At 37.5% G+C, this 20,970-nt stretch overlaps 1 long non-coding RNA gene across 4 annotated transcripts in view; it reads right to left on the bottom strand.

Moving 5' to 3' along the window:
* The window catches only part of LOC112487972 (uncharacterized), a 91,803-nt gene that overhangs the window by 49,639 nt on the left and 21,194 nt on the right, over nucleotides 1–20,970 (bottom strand). Inside the window, exon 3 of one of the 4 annotated variants that reach the window (XR_003051597.1) lies at nucleotides 19,487–20,348. The exons of 2 other annotated variants lie outside the window; for them this stretch is intronic. This is a non-coding gene — a long non-coding RNA (uncharacterized LOC112487972). Of the gene's footprint in view, nucleotides 1–19,486; nucleotides 20,349–20,970 lie in introns of those variants that run through there. One more of the 4 variants, XR_003051600.1, reaches the window with a different exon arrangement.

Genomic DNA, 20,970 nt, shown 5'->3' with positions numbered 1-20,970 from the left:
ATTGGCTTCATCTCAGCTGAGGCCTGAACACGATAACCAGTGGAAGATAATAAATGTTTGTGTGAACCATTGTTTTTCAGTGGAAGACTAAGTGGGACATGATGTCAGGCTGACACTTTTTATCTGTTGTTGGAAAAAAAATAGCAAAACCACCAGATGTTCCATTATGATAAAAAAAACAATACAAGGCAGTGACGCTGACTTTTTCTATTTTTTCTTACATTTTACTCAGAGATTTCATTACTGTTGATCAGTCAGGCCGATCTTTTACTCAACCAAAAATCTGTTTTTATTCAAAATTTTCTATCACTTTTGGTTAATTTAATATTGCCTTCCTCTCCTGTTGAGTGTTCTCTTGTGCAATGAGTACCGATATCTATTAGTACCAGTGTTAGTCTGAATAACAGTGTTTAACTATTGCTCTTATTGTACTTACTTATGTATTTTACTTATTATCTTCAAATTATTATTATTAACTTCAAACAGTGTGTCAATCTGTTGAAGTCCCCAATGTCAGTCGTTAGTCAATGCCTTAGGACTCGGGGTTAGACACTGAGTAAAAATACAATACAGATAAACACATCTAATGTGGGTAAGTTTAAAGGGTAAAGAAATATTTTTTGAGATCCTCAAAAATATTAAATGTGTTTGTTTGACGGTGACTGAGGTCGTCAAGTCTGTTAGTCTACTGTTATTCTACTGTTAGTCTGTTAGTCACATTTCTACCTCTCACATCCTCACAGATTTTTGTGATTTTTTGTAGCCACAAACCAGTGTTCCCAACTAGTGCAAATTGGGTCAGACTTTGCCCATCTTTGTGTCGATGCTGCTGAGAGTGATTTATCCTATAAACCTGTGTTCTGTTCTCTGTGTATGGACTATTCTATTTGGAATCAGAAACACGTTCTTTCTCCAGATCCCTGTTTGTCAACTGTAAAACTCGTGTTAAAGACATTTAGTACCTGCTATTTGGAGTCATCTATTCAAGTCTTTCTCTTGAGTAAACTTTTGATTAGATTATATTTGATTAATTTGTAATACATTTGTTTACAATTGTTTGGCATTTTTAATCAATTCTAAACTTTTAAATTTCAAGCGACCCCACATGGGCTCACGAGCCCGAGGTTGAAAAGTACGGGGTCATCAGGTAAGGGATAACATTATGGTTTTGGGACACGTTTTGGGTGTTTGTGATGTAAGTGCATTTCTCTCTTGACACTCAATCCTCTCTTCACCTTTTGAAATGGATGGAAAAGATGAATTCATCACTGACAATAAGCACTTTACACTGAGGAGTGGGCAGTAACTGGGCCAGACTGCTAACACCGGGGCTCCTGTGCAGTTTGGATGAAAGAAAAGAAAATGTTGGAAAAAAAGGGAAGGAACAGTCAAGATTAATAGCCTGTCAGTACAAGAGGAAGCTAATAACATGGATCAGTGAAATCACAAGTTAGCGGCTGAGGTCTGAGTGTGGGAAAAATGTTTCAGTGAGGAAACCAAATGTTTGGAGAGACTCAGGTTTTAGGACTCTGAGGGTTTTAGGCACAAATTGAAAAAGTCATCAGTAATTGATTCCTGATTGTTATTTTAGCAAATTAAAAACAACCAGATCGAAAGCAAAGATTTTCTGGAGTTTTTCTTACGTTTTAATTGAAAGTGACTACATTATGGAATGCGTCTCCTCTTGTTCACATTTGGTTTAAACACATTTTGCTCATAACACAAAGTAGACATTATACTTCTCACGTGGTGTAATAAAGGTAACAGTTTACAGAGCTGTCTGCTGATTGATCAGTTTAAACGTGTGATTTGTGCAAATCTTCAACTTCTTAGCTTTTTAATGACTTTGCCACGGACCAAAAATCTTGGTTGCTCTGTCGATCCTGATTTTCTGTTTTAATGTGTTTACAGTGAGGATGTAATGAAAGGAGACAGCAGCATTTAGAGTGCTCATACATAGAAACACACACAAACACCGACTCAGAATTTCCAACCAGATGTTTGCCACTGGCATCAGACATTTGCAGGTGCTAAAAGGTGCTTTACTTATACTTTCTATATTGCCCTCAGTGTGTATGCTACATGTTAAATGCATTACAGCTGGGTAGTATGTACAGTATATTTGCCATGTATGATGGCTGCAGATGTATCGTGTACAGTTGTCAAGCTGTCTGGATGTGGTCCTAAGACGGACAGGTGAGTGGTCCACCCTTGCCTGGTGACTGCTGGGATTGATTGCACCCCCCCTCCATGACCCTGACAGACTTAAGCTGCAGAAGATGAATGAGTGCATGTGTTGTTAGTCTTGAACAGCTGTATTGCATTTTCAACATGATTTTTTTTTATCAAATAAAACCAATAGTGAACACTGCAATTGTTGACCCGACCGGACCACAGCGCAGCACTCACTTCTGCCTCCGGTCTGGAAAATTAATGTGCACCGTCATGTAGGTCATTTATTATAATACAAGTCTAATAAGTCTTTTGAAAAGCAGTGTTTTAGAGGGTCTTTGGAGTCTGTATCTATATTGTTCCCCAGCTTATAGTTAACAGGCTTCTTTGTACTGCTGCGCAATCATCTACAGTCTGCATTCCCACAGTGCATCCTTCATCATTAGGCTCTACTGAGTCTGAACGCTCCAAGTCTTCTTTATGGTCGCCTCTGTTCCGTACCTGCAGTTCCTGGCTCCTGTTCTCGTGCTATCTTTTAAGCCACCACAGTCAGCGGATTAGTTTTTTTTGTTTGCTGCCCTTTCCCTGAAGGTAAATAACTAAAGAAACGTTTAGGGCCAAAATCAGGATTATCTCATAGTGTTTTAAATTTGTAGTTCAAAATCATTAAAGGAATATTCTTTAACATGTCACACTGTACAGAAGGCTTTGTCACACTGATACTGCACCTCACACCTCAGTTATATCAATCATTTTCACATGTTAACATTGCATGTTTCTGATAACGTCAGACTCTTTCCTTCATTTTGAACATGTGTACAAATAAAGTGTATAAGTGCTTGACTTGACTGTAAATTTGGAAACAGTGTTAAAGAAGGAAATAAAACTGAATCCTGCCAAGGTCAAAGGGTGAGAATCACAACAAATGATAAGTATTCTACAGATGAGGGATTTCCTTTTTCCTTTTTTAAAACTTTTCACTGTCACAGTATTTGTGCAAGAGGGAAATAAGTCATAAAACCATTTCCTCATATTCACTCTGTTCTTGTTATGAATTTTGATATTTTACACTTTGACTGAGCCAGGAAACTCAGTTTACCTCATCTTCCTGCACTGTTTGAGTGCAAATGGTGATCGTACTCCTCTACTGCCCCTTGTGTTTGAACTGAGTACGAAGTGTCCAGTCACTTCACCCTCAATACATTGAACAAAAATAAATAACTCTTTACAAAATATTCTGAAATATAGTTAACCAATATAATGCAACGGCACCATTATACACCATTATAATGAGCAACAACAATGAGCCTGGTTTAAACGTTTTCTTTCACCTGGGTTCTTTGTGATATTATAACTAGCTTGATGTTACAAAGAGCAGTTGTAGGAGGTTGATGATGAAACCGAGGACAAAATAGACGTTACAGTAACAGTTAGTGATGTGGGAGAAGACTTTGACAGAGTACAGTTAAATCTGATCAGGTCTCAGACGTTCTGTATTATAAAGGCAGGACTGAATCCATTCATGGTGTTTAAAGCCTCAGAGTAAAACACCAGGTGTAAATGGGACCAGACTGCTGCCCAGCTCATTATATTGACTTCTAGTGGTTCATACATAAAACAATCAAATTTCTTCTGGTATAGATAAATAGGGAGATCAGAGTTGAAAAAAAAGCCACTTCTATTTCTAGGTCGGTTGAAATTGCTCCAAAGCAATGACTTGAAAAAGCCTCTGCTGGAGCTGAGGATCAGACAGCACAGTAGGAGGCCTTCAATAATCTATTCACAAGTAGAAATACTGCAGTGTACTGCACTTCTGCCCAGTGAAAAATAAAAACTTGAATTCTTTCATTTACTACAGGTGTGCAGTATTGCTGCAGATTATGAAAACCATACATTTTATTGTTAATTTGGTCAGCAAATTTGCATTTTATTGTTAATTTGGTCAGCAAATAGGCTTAATGTATACACAATTTGTTCAATTTTCAGAAGAGAAATTTCTCACATGCGTTACTAAGTGAGATGTTTAACTGAGACTTCTTAGACATATGTCTGTCTTCTTCAGAAAAGAATCCATGAAGGAAAAACAAGAGCAACAAAAATAAAAAACTTGAACTTGAAGGCTTAGGTTTTCTCTCAGCCAGTATGTCTCAGCTTGGTGTTTTAGTTTTTTCTTTTCTTTTCTTTTCTTTTTAATCCATAACACCTGTGAAATTGTATTCACACATGTTAAGTCATCCTTAAATCTTAGCCCTTAAAACACCAAACAATCAACAGGCGTGAATATCACAGAGGGGAAGTTTAAAGCCATGAGTCAAATGAACACAGGAAACAAACACAATCACACACAGTTCATGAAGAGGATTTACGGCCATCTCTATTAAAGAAAATTCCACTTCACCATCATTAACACTGAGGTAAATTAAGACCTGCTTAAATATATTAATATATCATTTGTTTTAGGTTTTCCAGTTTTAAATGTGTTTCTATTTACATACACATTTACCACCTTTTCTCAATCTGCCAATCACCACCAGCAAGCAGGAAATAAAAAGTGTTTTCCTGACCGCGTGACTGCTCAGTGCTTCATCTCTGACATTCATGTGCTGCTGTGACTCACTCTAATGTAGCTGTCAGCTTCCTGATCTATGGCTGCATGTATATTTTAGGGTTCACATGGCAAGCATGTCACCTGCTCTACCTTTTTGGCACCTTGATTGATCAGCACTTCTTCCTGCAGTTCTGTTCACCACACGGTGCTCCTCTGATCACAGGGGGAGTCGGAATATAAATTGCATGAATTTGCGAAAGCATTTCATGAATTTTTTAAAATCTGTTCTAATTTGAAGGGACTTAGAAAGAACATGCATGGGAAATAAGCACATCAGTCAACTAGGACTGCCTGGACACTGGGAGTTAAGGAGATCTTTTATAGAATATGAATAGAATATGAAAAGTATTATTTTCAATGCAAGTGCAAAGGTGAAGCCTGATACTTTAGCATCAACAAAGAGTCAATTAAAATCAACAAGTTTTAAAATGATAAAGACAAGTGGGACCTTGACAAAACTAGCATTTCAGTCAGCCTAAGTAACATGACATTTTACCCTTTGTCCAGAAACAATAAATATATGACCTCTTAGCCGGTTGTTTGAAATCAGGTTGCACCTGGAACATAGCTTAGGCCAGGTGTGGGTAAAACTTTTTGACCGGTGGACCCACAATGGGTACTAAAAATTGACAGGGGGTCCGGGTCAGGAGCAGATAGATGAATCGTTTGTATGAACTAAGACAAATGACATGTATATGTCATGAATAAAGCTAAAATGCTTTTAACCTTTTCAACATCATCAATTGAGAAACTGCAGGCACTGCATGGAGGGCCGGATTAAAAAGCCAAACGGGCTGCATCCGGCCCCTAGGCCGTAGTTTGCCCATACCTTACTTAGGTTATAGAGCTACTGATGGGCAAATTAAACCAAGAAAAAAAAAATGGTATGAGAAGGATCCTCAGCCCAGATTTCTAAGATGTCTTCATTACTCCTGACGTACATTGAGGAGGTGCTATGGGGTCACACACTGTCCTCTGTTCGCCTGGGATTGCCATTGAATACCACCAAGATCATTAAAGTTAATGAATTGGTGTGTATTTAAACATATTCCTGCTTTCCTTCTAGTTTTTAATTCCTGTAAACACTTTCCTATGATCTCGTTTGTTAGTTAGAGACAGCACGTCAACGAAGTAAGAAGACAGAAAACTAAAAATACTTTGGAAAGCGCTAAGGGAAATTTACACATTCACAGTATTTCACACGACTTTTACTATGTCTCTGCCATCAAAATGGATATTTTACAATCCTTCTGTGCAAACCCTTGTTTTATAGACTGTCCATAACCTCAACCAAAAGCCGTTACTGTCTACAAGTCTGCTTCATTCTGGGATTATTTTTGGTCTCCATCTTACAACTATTAAATCTCTGCACTGTGCTCTCTACTGGGAATTGGACATGACCTCTATTTACAATTGCTGTAGCACCAACAGCCATCATTAAAAAGCTCTTGATGGCATATGTGTACACTTACATTTCCCAAAGTAGTGCTTACAGAGACTGTAAGTGTTTGAGGAAAATGGTTTTAATGTTCGAGATCAATGGTTATTGGGAAACCACTCCCAGGGCCCGTATAGCTCTGCTCTGATACGGCTGTGTCCATTAACACAACTAATGTTTGTTTTGTGGAGGGTGATTGTACTGAAATCACCAGTAATGAATGGAATTGGTCAAACAGGAACAGTGAGAGAGAAAGGATGTCATGAAAGTGTGATATTTACTGATTTTCATTTCTTTCTTCACCTATTTGGCCACAGAAAAATAAAACAAACCTTTGTTGCTGCAGCTGCTACATACAGTCCAGTCACAACAGCACTCTGTTACAAAATCAGCAAAGGTCAAACATGAGTCATTCATCAAAAAAAAAAAACCAACAAAATAGCAAAATAGAACTTTCTGCTACACCACTCACACCCAGAGGGACGATGTCCATATTGATTTTACACTTTTAAATTTATGTCTAGTACTAAAACCCAGTGTCCATTCAAGACTTAGCGTGTCCTTCGTGGAGCATGGACTAAAATAGGGATGGCTGCTTGTATGTTTGTAAGGCATCTGGCTTTTATTCAAGAGACTGCAGGGATTTCATTCAAATGAAAATATACAAGATGCAAACACACTTCCTGTCACCTCAGCCTTTTTTAAACTCTAATTAGACTTTGGGCTCTGTAGGGGTGACATTTAACATGTCCTGGGGTTCCTGTCTGGTAATAGTGTTGCAAATATGGTTGAAATCTGCAGTGCAGGGTATTTCTTCTAATGACTATAATAAATGAACCATAAATACAATGTCTAGTAGTTAAAGTAAAAAAAAAGAAAAGAAGAAATGACATGCCCTAAAATGGCTATTTATTCACACATTACCATAAAGTCCCAGCCATTCCAAAGTTCTCCACAGTTTGACCTTACTCTAAACTAGGGATGTCTGATAATATTGGCTAACTGATATTATCGGCCATGTTAGCATGATTATGTAATATCGGTAAGAATGTTTATTGGTTTTTCTGTAATGTCTGGGTTTCGCCCAGATGGTTTTGAAGTGAAACTGAATCATTGTCATTGTGACACAGCACACCACTGCACACAATGAAATGGGTCTTCTGCCTTTAACCCAAACTGCTCATTGGTATTGGTATTGGAAAAGAGAAAAGTCTTTTCTTGGGTTAGTCTGAGGCAGTCTCCTACAGAGGGGCTGCTTGGGTAATGAACACCCACGGCCATCTTTTAATTCAAAGCAGATTGGCGCCATATTGTGGAAGCAGAAAGATCGGAGCCTAATTGTGCTTAGCAAATTCCCTTCCTCCAAATTTACTCCCACTCATAATTTTGTAGGACATAATACTGACTCATTCGTGAGTCAAGATGATATTTTAAGGGTTCTATTTTGCTAAAAACCACTGTGTTGTTGAACTGCAACAACAGACAATGATGAACCCAACTGTAATAAGCTCCATACATATTCAGTTTATATGCACTATTTAGCATAACAACCTCACCTTAAGCTTCTTTTTTTTCTTTTTCTTTTTTTACATCTGTGAATCTTTTAACTTCATTTCCGCCTGCCTGCTGTTCTGCATGATAAAAATGTTTAGTCACCAATGCTGAATTGGCAGATTTTAAGGCATAACAAGGAATTAAGGAAGGGAGGAAAGGAAAAAAAAGTTAAATAAACAACAATCACCTCAAATGGTCTGGTTCTTAGCTTGTTAAATATAAAATATGTTTTCTGTGCAGGATTTTCTTCTTCGTTTGATAATCATACTACACATTTCTTTTTATGTACAAACATGAAGGTTTGCTCTTCCAAAATGGTTGCTCACTACTTCCACCTGCCTATAATACATGCTACAGTGAATTGTCCTAACCCTGTCCTCTGAGCTGATCTATTGAGTCTTGTTTTCATATCCAATCCTGAGACTCACTTCTATGAACTACTACTGTTTCCAGATTAATTTGTTTAGTTTTGGAGATGCTCCCTCAGCTCTGTGCCCATGTTCAGTTCTTAGCCTTTAGTTTAAAACTCAGGTTAACTGTCCCTGTGAGCTGCTGCCTGGTTATTCCCCCTCGGCCACTGAGGTTTGGAACTGTGCTCCACCGCTTCATTAACAGAGCCACTATAAATTTGAGTTATCCGACCCTCAGTGCGCTACATTTGGGCCTCGATTCCCAAAGTGATATACACAGTTGAGACAAGTCCTGTAAACAGGCCTTGACATATTAGCTCGATTGAAACAAATGATTTCTTCATATGAAGAGGATCATAAATTAGTGCGGACAGAAATATGGCACCAGAGTTGTTTATTTGCTAATGGCTTCAGCTCTTATGTCGTCCAAATCCATAATGAAACACAAGATAAACATCAGAAGAGATGGAAGCGCATCAAGTCCAGGTGGAGACACACCTGTCAGAGGAGCACAACACGCACTCATTAGCAGGACTGAGACACTAATATCAATTATTGTTAGGTATTAGCCCAGCAATGTTCAGTAGCACAAGAAAATGATTGAAAATGTGGAATTTGACACTTATAAAAGAGGTTTGATGTGATTTGACAGGCGACCTGTGCGATGATTGGCTGAAGAACGACTGGTCCTGTATCGTGTACAGACCTCATCCAGACGAGCTGGGGACTTTGATGTAATGCAGAGCGACAGAGAGATAACTGATTCTGCAGTAATCATCTGTCCACATATCCAAACTGACTGCTCTGTTGCTTTCATTCAACTGCATCCTCAGTTCTACAATGATGATAAATGGAGGGGAGAGATGTTGTCACTGGAATCACCACTAGAGTTTGTCACTGAAGCTAAAAATATGACAGTTATTTGGCTGCTTAATCATCTCTGCAAGCTATTTAGAGCATCCACATCAGGTGGAGGACCGGTTATGGGCCGTGGATCATTTGGTACAGATACAAATAAAAGCATATAGTCTTTCCAGTATATCACCACTCCCGTATGTTACTTTTTTTGGTGGTTGACTCAATTGCAGGTTTTTGTTTCAAAAAAGTAACAACACCTCTAAAATGATGCAGACTAGCATAGACTTTTTCTATAGATATTTATTTTAAGGCAACCTTTCACATCTTCAGCTCAGGATGTTCACATAAAATGACGTGGTGACCCGGATACAGCCCGCAGGCTTTAGGTCTGACATGTGCACTACTGTTTTACAGTATGTGTCTGTATTTGGCTGAATTCATGGTGAACTCTGTGGTAGAATCAGGTGAATGGCAGACGTTTGTTTTTACTTATTATTTTTAGTTAAGTTTGTAAATTAAAAATCCGGCTGTTCATCAGGTGGTTCTTTCAGGTGGTACAGATGTATTACAAGACTCTATTGTGCTAAAGCAAAATACATAACAAGGGCTCCGTTACACAGAAATAAGCTGAGGTCTACCGTTGTCAGGATAGAAAAGGAGGAAACACATTAACAGCCTTTTTCAGAGAATGTCTCTCTTTTCTGCTCTCAGCCAAAACATCCTGCTTTTATTGGAGTACAGTACACAATCAGAGAGAAAACTGGCAGAGTAACTGTGTCAGTTATTGTGCGCGCATTATAATGGAGTGTCACATAATGACAGCAGCTATTGATGGGTAAACAGCAGCTTGGTAACTGGCTAAAAAGGATGCACAGTGAAAGGCGCAGCCCCGTGAGAGTCTATCAGCCCAGGCTTTCAGGGAGAAATGTGGAAAATACAAACACGCACAAACGCACAAAAGGCAGGTCACAGAGATAATTATTGGCTCAAAGATTACTGGGATTACAACAATCAGGGCTATCAGAGGAACTCTCAGTACCAGCAGAGATCTGAATTGAATTGTATTTAGCTGTTGGCCTCTCACCTGATGAGCTAATAAAACTGGGTTGTTTTAAAAAAATATATATTTTATTATCTTTCTGTCTGTTGTTTTAGATAGATTTACCAAAGAATTATTTACATGTAGCAACTGTATCACTTTAAATTACGGCAGCCTTTTTGTTTCAAAGGCCAATCGAACTAACCTTTTGTTTTTATTTAACCTGACTTTTCCAGTGGTTAAAATTACCAAAGGTTTTAAACTTTTAGGTTGACTTTATTTCTGTCTTTAATTAGATTAGAAAATCAATAGGTTTCTAACTGGAGTCTAATAGTAATTTAAAAGAAATTACAAAAATAACCAGCCGTTATAGAGAGGGAACATTAACATAAACCCAATAGTATGAATATAGACAATTATGAATATAATACTCATATTTGATGAAAATGTCCTACCACAGAAAACAAGTTGTTTTTGGAGAAATATAAAGTAGGCAATCAATCATTTTAATGCTTGATTTTGTTTTCATTTGCTTTAAATACTGCCAAATCAATTTAATGTGAAAATAGTATGCCACAACTGCCAACTTTCTGGGTCCTATCAAACACATGTGTGCATGCATGTATGCATGCACACAAACACACAGAGTCTAATTTTCTTTAACAGTTGTTTTTATAAAGAACTGCTTTTCTTTGTGGATTGCTTGGACACAAGGGAGCTGTCCACTTCAGCACCTGTATTCAGCTGAGTGGCTCGGTTTGGTGGCAGCAGGTGTCTGTCATGGAGGAGGTAGGTGGTGAGAAGGGGCTGTAATCTCACTCCACTAACCCACTGACATGGCTCACTACAACATTCATTTATGAAACACAGGAGGAGAGGATCAGAGGGGGGGCAACATCTGAGTGTTTGGGACAGATGAGGTGGAAAATGGAATCTGAGGCAACGCAGTAGCAGAGTTGACACAGGACGTGTTGAGGCTGTGTTGGTTGTGTTTTAAAGATTCTGATCCTGTTTCTATTTCAAATGGACTTTTTGAATGATGTTGAATAATCCCACTAACTATTTTGCAAAAATAAGTTTAGTATTTAGCAAACAAATAAAGTCTGATTTGAACTCTAACTTGTATTTCTTGTATTTTAAAAATCGTATAGTGTTGCAGCCTACTATACAATTGAAGGTAAATTTCTTCCTCTTAGTTTAAATGGATCATAAAGATCGCTGAACGTAAAAAAAAAAAACATTAATCTGGGAACACAGTTACGAATAAAAAAGATAAAAAAAATTTGCAAATAGGAGAAAACCTGGCAAGACTAAAATATGCCAGGGGTCATCTACAGTACGTGCCCAAATGAAAAACAAGCATAACTTTTAAATAACATGTTTGTAAGGTCACAGCACAGGAAATAAGGGTGTGTTTCAGTGACTGTATTGAGCTGCTGTTTTTGTCCTCCACTAAGGGTGACTAACTCTTATTGATTTTTAACAAGGCCTGTAAGAACACTCATTTGAGTCATATTGAATGTGGGAAAAGGAAATGTAATAACATTATTTTAGACAAATTAAAATTGAGATTGTGCACTCTTTTCTTTTTTTTTGCTAACACTCTTCTCTCATTCTCTCTTCTCTTCAGGGCAGCGACAACAACCTTAAAGCTAACAAGGTCATCTATAAGTATAAGCTGTCAATGCCAGGAATGAATAATTGAATGCATGTGACAGTGTATCAGTCATGACAGACTAGAGATGATAAGTAACGCAGGACAAGTTTCAGGGGACAGAAGTGAAACACTGCCTTGTTGTAGAGTGTTTGTGGGAAGGGAAATCTATTTCATTCATTTTCAAATTAACATTCAAGACGAGTCTGCTCTGTGACACTGGAGATTAGGGTTCTCCTCTGCAATTCTGTATCTTATTACATAGTATATACTGTACATACTAAGACAAAGACATACAACTGCGCACACATTTCAGAATTGTCATTGTTGGAGCTATAAGTAATGGAATACGTCCCTCACTGCTGTACAGATTACAGGACCAATTATGACAGGCCGATACAGAATGACATTCCATGGTTTGAAAATAACATAGAACCTGTGTGCTTGTGGGATCATGTTGGATAAAGGCTCATGCGTTGGTCACGTAGCTAAATGACACGGCGAATCGTCTCTTATGTTATCTTCGTATTTTTTACTTTTGATTGATCCCCCCTCCTCTGAGAGACGGGCCTTTGTTTGATTGCCTCCGAAAATCCTGTGTTGCTGATCAAGAGATGTCCACTCTGTAATCTTCACATCCACAGGTAATTATTGTGCAATTCCCACATAATCTAATCTCTTATCTTCCCCATAGGCGATGTAATGGGACATCGGAGGGAAGCGTCGAGTGACAAAGTCAGGAAACAGCAAATGTGTTTACCATGTGACGAACAGATACGTCACTGTCAAGTAGTTTGACAGTAACAATATTAGCAGCTACTATACAACTACTATTAGATCTACTAATAATATCAATATTTTACTACTTGTACAGTTGTTGTGTCAGCCTGCGCTGAAACAGGGGTCACCTCCAGGGGGGTATTTTGATTGATCTTGGCATTAGTTCCAGTTGACAGGGTAAGATTATAAATGGCAGTGGTGTGGCCACCTTATTTTCAGAACCGTCACATGTTTAAAATGAGAGCATGGATATATAAAGCTGTGTAATATTTCAAAAGCTCATAGCTGAATGCTACATAATGAAGTACTTGGTACATGACTATTAATCAGTTTAATACAGAGTGCAATTTTCGAAAATACATACAGGTGGGGGTAAGACCCCTTATCGTGTACTTCACTGCTGATCAGGGAAATATTTTAGAAACAAACTAAATAAATATTTTTGTCTGACAGGATTCCAGATTTTTGTCTGTCTGAAAATTCTCGGTTCATACAACAACCTCATTTAATTCTTAATCCAATCTTAATGTGGACTTGATTCCTTATAGGTGTGTGTGAAGTTTTGAGATGTGAAAATCTAGCAACATGTGATTCCATGACATGTTAGGCATGTTATGGTGCATTCATGAAATGTCATGCCTGTACAAAATGAGGTGTAATATATATATATATATTGTATATATATATATATATATATTTTTTTTTTTTTTTTCTTCCAACGTGTACATAGATTGAACAGGAATGGTGTCCAACTCAGTTGATGAAAAAGATCACTATTTAAAAAGCTAACCTATAAAAAGATACATTTAAAAAGATCCTTTAAATTTAAATTTAAGAAGTTCCTGTCATCTACAGTTTCAAACAAGGTCATAAGCAGAAAAGATATTTTCACAAAACATTATTTAGTTAAAAGTAATAATTTCCTCTTTTATGCAAATTACATTCACTTAATGTGAATTTAAACATTTCTTTCATTAGATAATAATTAGCAAATTTTTCACAGCTAATGACAGAAAAAATGTTTTCTTTGTTATATCTTTTTTGTGCATCTGATATTATTACAGATAATAATAATAATAATATCTGTAATATATATATTATATAATATATTTATTATTATTAATATACATTAAAGCGAGGGCTTCATTTTATTGCATGCTTTTTTACATCTTATTCAGAATTTTTTTCTGGCCTATCTTGTCTTTTTAGGTCAACATCAAATAAAGCCTGTGTATTGTACTCTACTCAATGTTAACATCAAAGCAATGAAATTGTTTGGAAAAAAAAACAAAATTCTCTTTTCTCCCCATTTTTGTTTTTCTTTGCAATTAAATGCGTTTTCCTGTCATTTTCATGCTCCGTTAAGAAAATGTGTAAAAAGGAGCCTGATGACTCTGTAATGACGTTGGGATGCACTTACTGGCTTGAATTTCCATATTAATGAGGGTTTCACAAAGAGCTTTTTACCTCACATGGCAGAAGCTGGCGTTAAGTTCCCCTCAGTGACAGTGACTAATTCAAAGGCTGCACCTTTAAAAGCAGCATCTCACACAAAGCCATTTGTGGCGAGTGCAGCTCCTTGTTTGTTAAAATGAGCACCCTGATGATTGCCATCAGTGCTGAAGTGATTGAGCCGAGCCAACGCAAGGTGGAGAAACTTTGTGGCCAATGTGGAGGGAATGAGGCGAAAAAATTGAATTGAAAAGAGGCACATTTTAAAAGCAGCAATAAAAGTTAAAGGGGGAAAAACCCCAGCAACATTCAAAACAAAATGAAGAGTAAAGCATGGCTTTTCCACACACACAAACACAGGTTGACTGCACACACTCAGACAGTCAAGTGGTGTCCTAATGTCAACTCTGGCCCAGGCTTCCATCCTGATGAAGATTTGGATTAAACAATTAAAACTAATCAGAGGCAAAACTGAGCACCACGATACAGTGAGGGGAAATGAGTTTAGTTCCTGCAGAGCTCTTCTATATTCAAATTCTAATCACCAAATAAATCCTGTGGCGTGGCGTGGAGAAATCTTCAGAGAAAGCCAAGCTAACTACTCCTCACTGACAACAGAGTGCAGTACCATGTTTTCAACACGCATTCACCACTGAACATTTAGAACGGCGCTGTTTTACACATCATAAATTGCTCTCTTAAAGAGAGAGGAGGAGACAAGTTAAATGACAATCATAATCTGAGTGAGGGAGCCCGGCTTCTCTTGACCTCCGCAGTGAACTTCCTGTCAATCTTGACAGGCCAGTCACGCCTCCTGCTGTCAGGTTAACACCCCAGGATGGCGCTTCAGGTTTGTAGGAACATGAACGCTCCCTTATTGTGGTTCATTAGTGAGTTTACGCCTCCATAACTCCAACTTAAGGCACGTCACCACAAACATCTGGCCATGGTCTGACGATGGCAGAAGTATCATGTGGAAACTATCACAGGTAAATGACCACACACTCTAGTAAACATAATGACTTTTACAATGTAATAACTACACATAGTATTGTTTTATTTGGTCTGTTTTTTATCATCACATTTTAAACCAAACCTCAATATTGAAATCATTGAAGATTTCAACAGCTGTACCAAAATTAACAGAACTCATTTAAAGAACTCTTAGTCTTTAAACAACAAGGACTCAGGACCTGAAAACACAATCCGGGTCTTGTGACTATAAAAACAAATATTTTGCAGTCAGGCTCAGGAACAAACACCGTAGCTGTATAAAAACACCAGTTATTTCTGTGTAAATCCCAGTGTGTAAAGAAGCTAAAAGCTCTGCTACACAAGTGTGTTTACTGTCTATGGAGAATATGTGTATTAAAAACAATTTGTCCCAGTTTTTATATTTTTGTAATCCTTGCTTTTATTCGCTCCATATCTGCACATGATTGTTGAAGTTGGACAAATAACCCATTTGTTATAGTTCACCTCTGGGACGGAGAAAAACAAGCATTAATTTCAGATGGAGATAATATTGTGTACTTTTATTTAGATGGCAGTGATTGTGACCATTATATTAACAACATTTATATTTCTAGTGTTGCATGTGTGTCCTCAAGGTCCAATAGTCACGCAATTATTTTATATATTTTTGAAGGATCACTCTGTACTGAAGTTCCTTCATGGCGGCAAGAAAAGAAATCACAAATAAATTCACACAAATTCATTGACTATAAAATAGGGAGTGTGGACCCAGAATGGGCAACAGTTTCTATCAAATATGCCTATATATTTTAACTTAAGTTTACAACTATGACTGTTGAGGTTTAGACTAGTTTTGTTCAACTCTCTAAGAAAAGCCCTTTAAACCAGAGTACTGCACAGGTTTAGAGGAGACTTGTGAAATGAGTGACTGTGAAGTGACTTGCTCACAAACTTTCTGTGACATGCAGAGGTAGTAATGGATCCAGAAGTTAGAGCCAAGCGTACAAAGTTTAAATAATTTACTTGGAGAATTAAAATTTAAAGCGAATATATAAGTGAGCAATTTAAGGGAGACTAAGGGTTAAGGCTTTGCTGCTCACAAATGATCTTGCATTATTTAAAAAAGCTGTGACTGTGGCTTAATTAAAGATTTAACACCTGCTTTTTTCCTCAGCTTGTACACAGTATACAAATAGACACAAATGTAGTCCTGCTTAAACCTGGACAACACTGTGCATCTGTTCTCGATGGCTGTTTGATGACTGCTTTTTCAAGACCAGCTGTGGAACCTGTGTTTCTGTAACATTATGTCAATAATGTGCTTTTAACACACAGCCAGCCAGAGCAGAAGCTCAATACACAACGGAACAAAGTATTCAAGGAGAGTCCTGACAACATTACAATGATTTGACTTTTTTTCTCTTAACTATTTTATTCTTTTTTTTAATTCAAATTTTCAAATCATTGCTGGAGGGTGAACATCAAACACTGAGTGTCATGTTCAAATCACTGTCTGTCTGATAAAGCTGTGACTGTTATATATACACATATATAGAGTATGAATAAATCCATTTTGGTGTATCAAAATTTAAAGATATTGCTGTAGTGATGATTGTAGGTATAGTATCTGTAGTATTTACCTAAATATTTAAAAAGGAAAAATCAAATGAAAAAGAAAAACAAACCTTTTGTATTCGACCCTATCCTGACAGTTAGATGACGCCAAATAACTTTGGACAAATTTAAAAGCCTCTGCTCAGAGATTCTTTTCTCTCTTTCTCTGATGAAAATCCTTGTACACTTCATTTCAAAGGTTCTTTTTTATTACATTCCTCACTCTTTCTCTGCCATTGCATTGCATTTGTTTAATTTTATTCCGTGCTGTCGCCTATACAAACATCTCCACAGCCTACATTCCTCCCCCCGCAGCAGTGCGGTTTATGCTTTTGCTCATTTGTTAAGCCACTTGTCCAGATTTCATTTCCTATTTTAGAAAGTGTTTGAGTGCCAGCCGAGGGGGAAGAAATTAAAAGTCTTCCGCAATAGGTAATCTAACCAAAATGACCCAGTTTTGCTAAAAAGACTGTTATGCACTAAGATGATTTGAGAATTTCTGTTGTGACAACAATTGCTGGATGTTTACAGATTAGGGAGGTGGGATCATTTTGAAACGCGTCTCCGTTCTCTAAGGCGTCAATAATCCAAGATGTTCTTTTGATGCCTTTTAAAGGTTTGATGAGTTAAAATGAGCTGGTGCTTTTTTTTGTTTTTTCACTTCACTCCCTGTTCTCCACATTCATCACCAGATGTTTATTTGTTGTGACGACTGCACACCCACTGCTGCAAATCCTGCATTTGCTCTAGTGGCAAAACACATTGCAGAAGTAAATACCCTTCCACACAAATAATGCATGGTGCATACGCGTGTCAAGCAGTGCAGTTACTTTTAAATACAAGCTGCCTGTTAGTACCAAAGTAGTTTGGCGCTTTTCGTTTTTGCTTCACTGTGCCTCACTCAAATTCCATTTAGTGTGACACGGCAGCTTTGTAAGAACCGCGCTGATGCTGTGGCAAAATGAATATTAGTTTTAGTCTGATGATTGTCTAATATCAGGGGAGCAATTTTATGTGCAAAACTGCTGACAAGTTGCAAATTTAATGAGTATTTTCAAAAGTGCTGGTGCGGAGCCGCTGTCTGACTGATGCCGCCTGGAGTCTTTGGTTTAATTTCGTGTTGATTGTTGAATATTTTATGTTTCTCACAAAAATGGGTATTCTTGCATGTGTGGTTTTTTTAAACAGTGCCTTCTGTTCAACTTATCTCTTCAAGGCTATTCAAAACAAATTGGTACTGTACAGGTATAAATCAAATTTATGATTTTATAAAAACAACCTTGTATCAATATCCAAAAAAACACTACAAAGATAAGTTGAACAGCAGCCTTCTTATCTTTGACTGAAAGTGTCAAATGAATAAATACATTTTCATCTTTGGATGTTAGCATCCAGATGTTGCTGTAGTACCGTACTCTACTCTATACTCAAAGCTCTACTCTGCCTGTTATTTCTACATGTTGTTTATTGGTAAACACGCACGAGTTTGGCTTATTTTCCTGCCTGTGTGGTTTCAGTGGAAATCAGGATCCATTACATCCTGATGTCTAGTGTGATGGCCAGTTGAATTGTTGCAGCTAATTTGTGATTCTTTTTTTCTACGTAATGTTCGGCGAGGCTCTGATAAAGGTTCACTGTTGCCTTTTGCCCCATTGATTTGATTGGCTGATCTCCTAAAAGCATTTGGGGCTGGCTTTATGCTCAGTAACTAATTTGGACAGCTGAAAATCCTCATACATAACATCTCTGTCAGTGGTAATTTTAAGGAAGCAGACTTTTAAGTGTTTACCAACTCTGAGTGGAAGGTTTATGCTCGTTCAAGTCTTTATTGTTATTTGCAGAATCACCCCACATTCACTAAATAAGAAAATTAGAAAATAAACAGAGTGCAATTCAGATTCACCTCTTCTTACACAATTCCTCCATTTCCTCCCTGTAGCAGAGAGAAAGTCCGACATTTAAATGGTGCAGTAAAGTGTGCAGGCAACGTGATAACGGCATACCTTTAATGTCTGTGTTTGTTTTAATTCCCTGCCCGAGGCTAACTCAGCTAAAGTGACGCTTTATGTGTTTGTTCAACTTTACGGTTGCGTAAGCACTACCTGCTTTCATCAGCACATTCAGAGGTTTTCTCCAAATGAGTTTCTGTTGTTGAACATGTCTCACAAATGCACGCATTGGTGCCCCACTGACAGGACACACAAAGTTACACATTCTAATAAAAGCATTAAAAACACAGGCATTCGCCCGGAGAGACTGTGAACGTAGCACATCAACGCTATTTCATCGCTCCGTCAATGTGTTATAAACAACTATATTCTAACACTTTGGAGGAAAATAATTTCAAATAATATCACTTCACACCTTGATGCCAACTATATAGAAAAACAACACCCAGAAACTGAAAGTTCTCATTGTTGACAACGAAAAACCCATTTATTTCTGCAGCGCCCACCTGCAACACACCAGACCTTGTTGGTCATCATGCTCAGTGATATTATCTTTTATATACTTATTCATATTTATAAGAATAGAAGTTCAACATCATGTGGCCACATGCCAGGATAAAAACAATGAATTTTCTTTCTATTAGAAAATGCTGAGATCTTTTCATTTCCTTTTTTTGTCTCCCACATTTTTCTCCTATCAGTTCACAGTTTGTGAATCATTTGAGTTTCTCAGTTAGTTAGTGTCTTGTTAACTTGGTCTTGTGTTAAGTGTTTGATTTTTCAATTTTTTTCTCCTGTAACTCTTACCAGTTGATTCTAAATTTTTGTTCCGAGTTAATGAAACAACATTCATGGACGACCTTCATTTTATTCCATCAATGAGACCTGAATAAGAATTTTCATTTCATTAGTTTTGAAATGTCAGAGATGCAACACAATTTTTGTTTAAACTCTTCATATTTTTTATTTGGATAACAGCTAGTTTTTTTGTTTTTACACAAATATATTTTCCTTTTCTACATTTCTGTTTTTATGCAACAGAGCAGTGTCGATAGAAGATGACAACTTCTTTTCATCAACAGGGATGGAGCTGGCTCTCAGGTGGTCCTGTTTTAAATTAATATTAAAAATGACAGTGGAGAGAACGAGGGAACGGCTAATTAGCTCCCTCTTCTTCAAACCCGTAAAAAAAAAAAAACTCATTAGAAGCTTAGTGGGATTTGCAAAGGTGACAATGGCATGGGAACACTGACTGTGTCTAATGGGGAGATCAGTGAACGACAGCTTTTGCTCTTCCTCTAGTGTCTTGTCAGCTGTGGGGAAAGGTTGCATCGCTGAAAGGACAAGACGTGAGCAAGGAATAACAAGAAAAACAACACACAGGCAGGCTAAATATAAAAGTGTTATGTGTCATCACACCACGACAAACACAACAACAGGATTAACCACCTGAATGTTTCAGGAAGAACTGACACAGACCCTCCTCTGAGCCTTTATGCCCACAAAGTCCCTAATTATATAAATAAATTCTGCCGTGTTTAATTTCTTAGGTGCATCATCCCAGTGATCAAAGTGGTCTTTCATCACAGGAGGACACATGGCTCCAAGTGCTGAACACTGCAGTTGGCTCATCCACCCCTTGGGAAAAGCACTTTCTGATTGGCTCCTCCAGCCAGGGGTCAACGATGAAAGACACAAGGTCAGGCTGAGCAGGCCACTTCAAGGTTTTCCCTTTTTTTTCAGCTTTTTTCCTTCCTTCTTCAGCTGATCAGGCTTTAGGAATATTCACTGAAACAAAGCATCATGGATCCTTCAGAGCCTGTTCCATCCCGGGCTGCAGATTTTCTAATATGGTAATGAAGCAAGATTTAGTCTCAGGTGTCCTTGCTCTAGTTGTACAAAAAACTGGTCTGAGGATTCTTTCTTCTCACAGGATCAATCTTTCTGTACTCTATGTGTTAGAGTAAACAAGGAATATCCAGGATTTAGCAAAAACACTGGATGTTGCTAAGTAAAGAAATATATGAACACAGATATATGTACATATAAAAAGCTTACTTTTTTATTTCTGTTTCTGTTTTTTTCTGACTATTAACATACAAACGTAAAGTATACTATGAAAAATGTATCACATGTACTAATACCACCTTATGGTCACTGGAACATACAATGAACAGAATGTTTTCTAAGGGACTGTGCAATTAATTATTTTTGACTTAATAATTGTTCTCTGACCGGTCTGTGGACAGCACAGTGGTTCAACTGTGGACATTTGAAATGTACTGTCGAAACAGACGTTACTAACTGACCTGGGCACCTGGCTGTGACCATGGTGTACCTGGCCAACTAAATACAGTTTGAAAAAAAAAATACTGTGAGAAAACCCAAGTGTCATTTTTATAACTTTTAAGCAACTGAAGCTATCTATTTTGTTTTAAAAAAATACATATATAGACATAAATATATA

Source organism: Cynoglossus semilaevis, chromosome 13 (assembly GCF_000523025.1).
Source record: "Cynoglossus semilaevis isolate Cse_v1.0 chromosome 13, Cse_v1.0, whole genome shotgun sequence".
Taxonomy (NCBI): Eukaryota; Metazoa; Chordata; class Actinopteri; order Pleuronectiformes; family Cynoglossidae; genus Cynoglossus; species Cynoglossus semilaevis.
The sequence above is the reverse complement of the archived record's forward strand: the minus strand, read 5'-3'. Positions and strand labels throughout refer to the sequence as shown.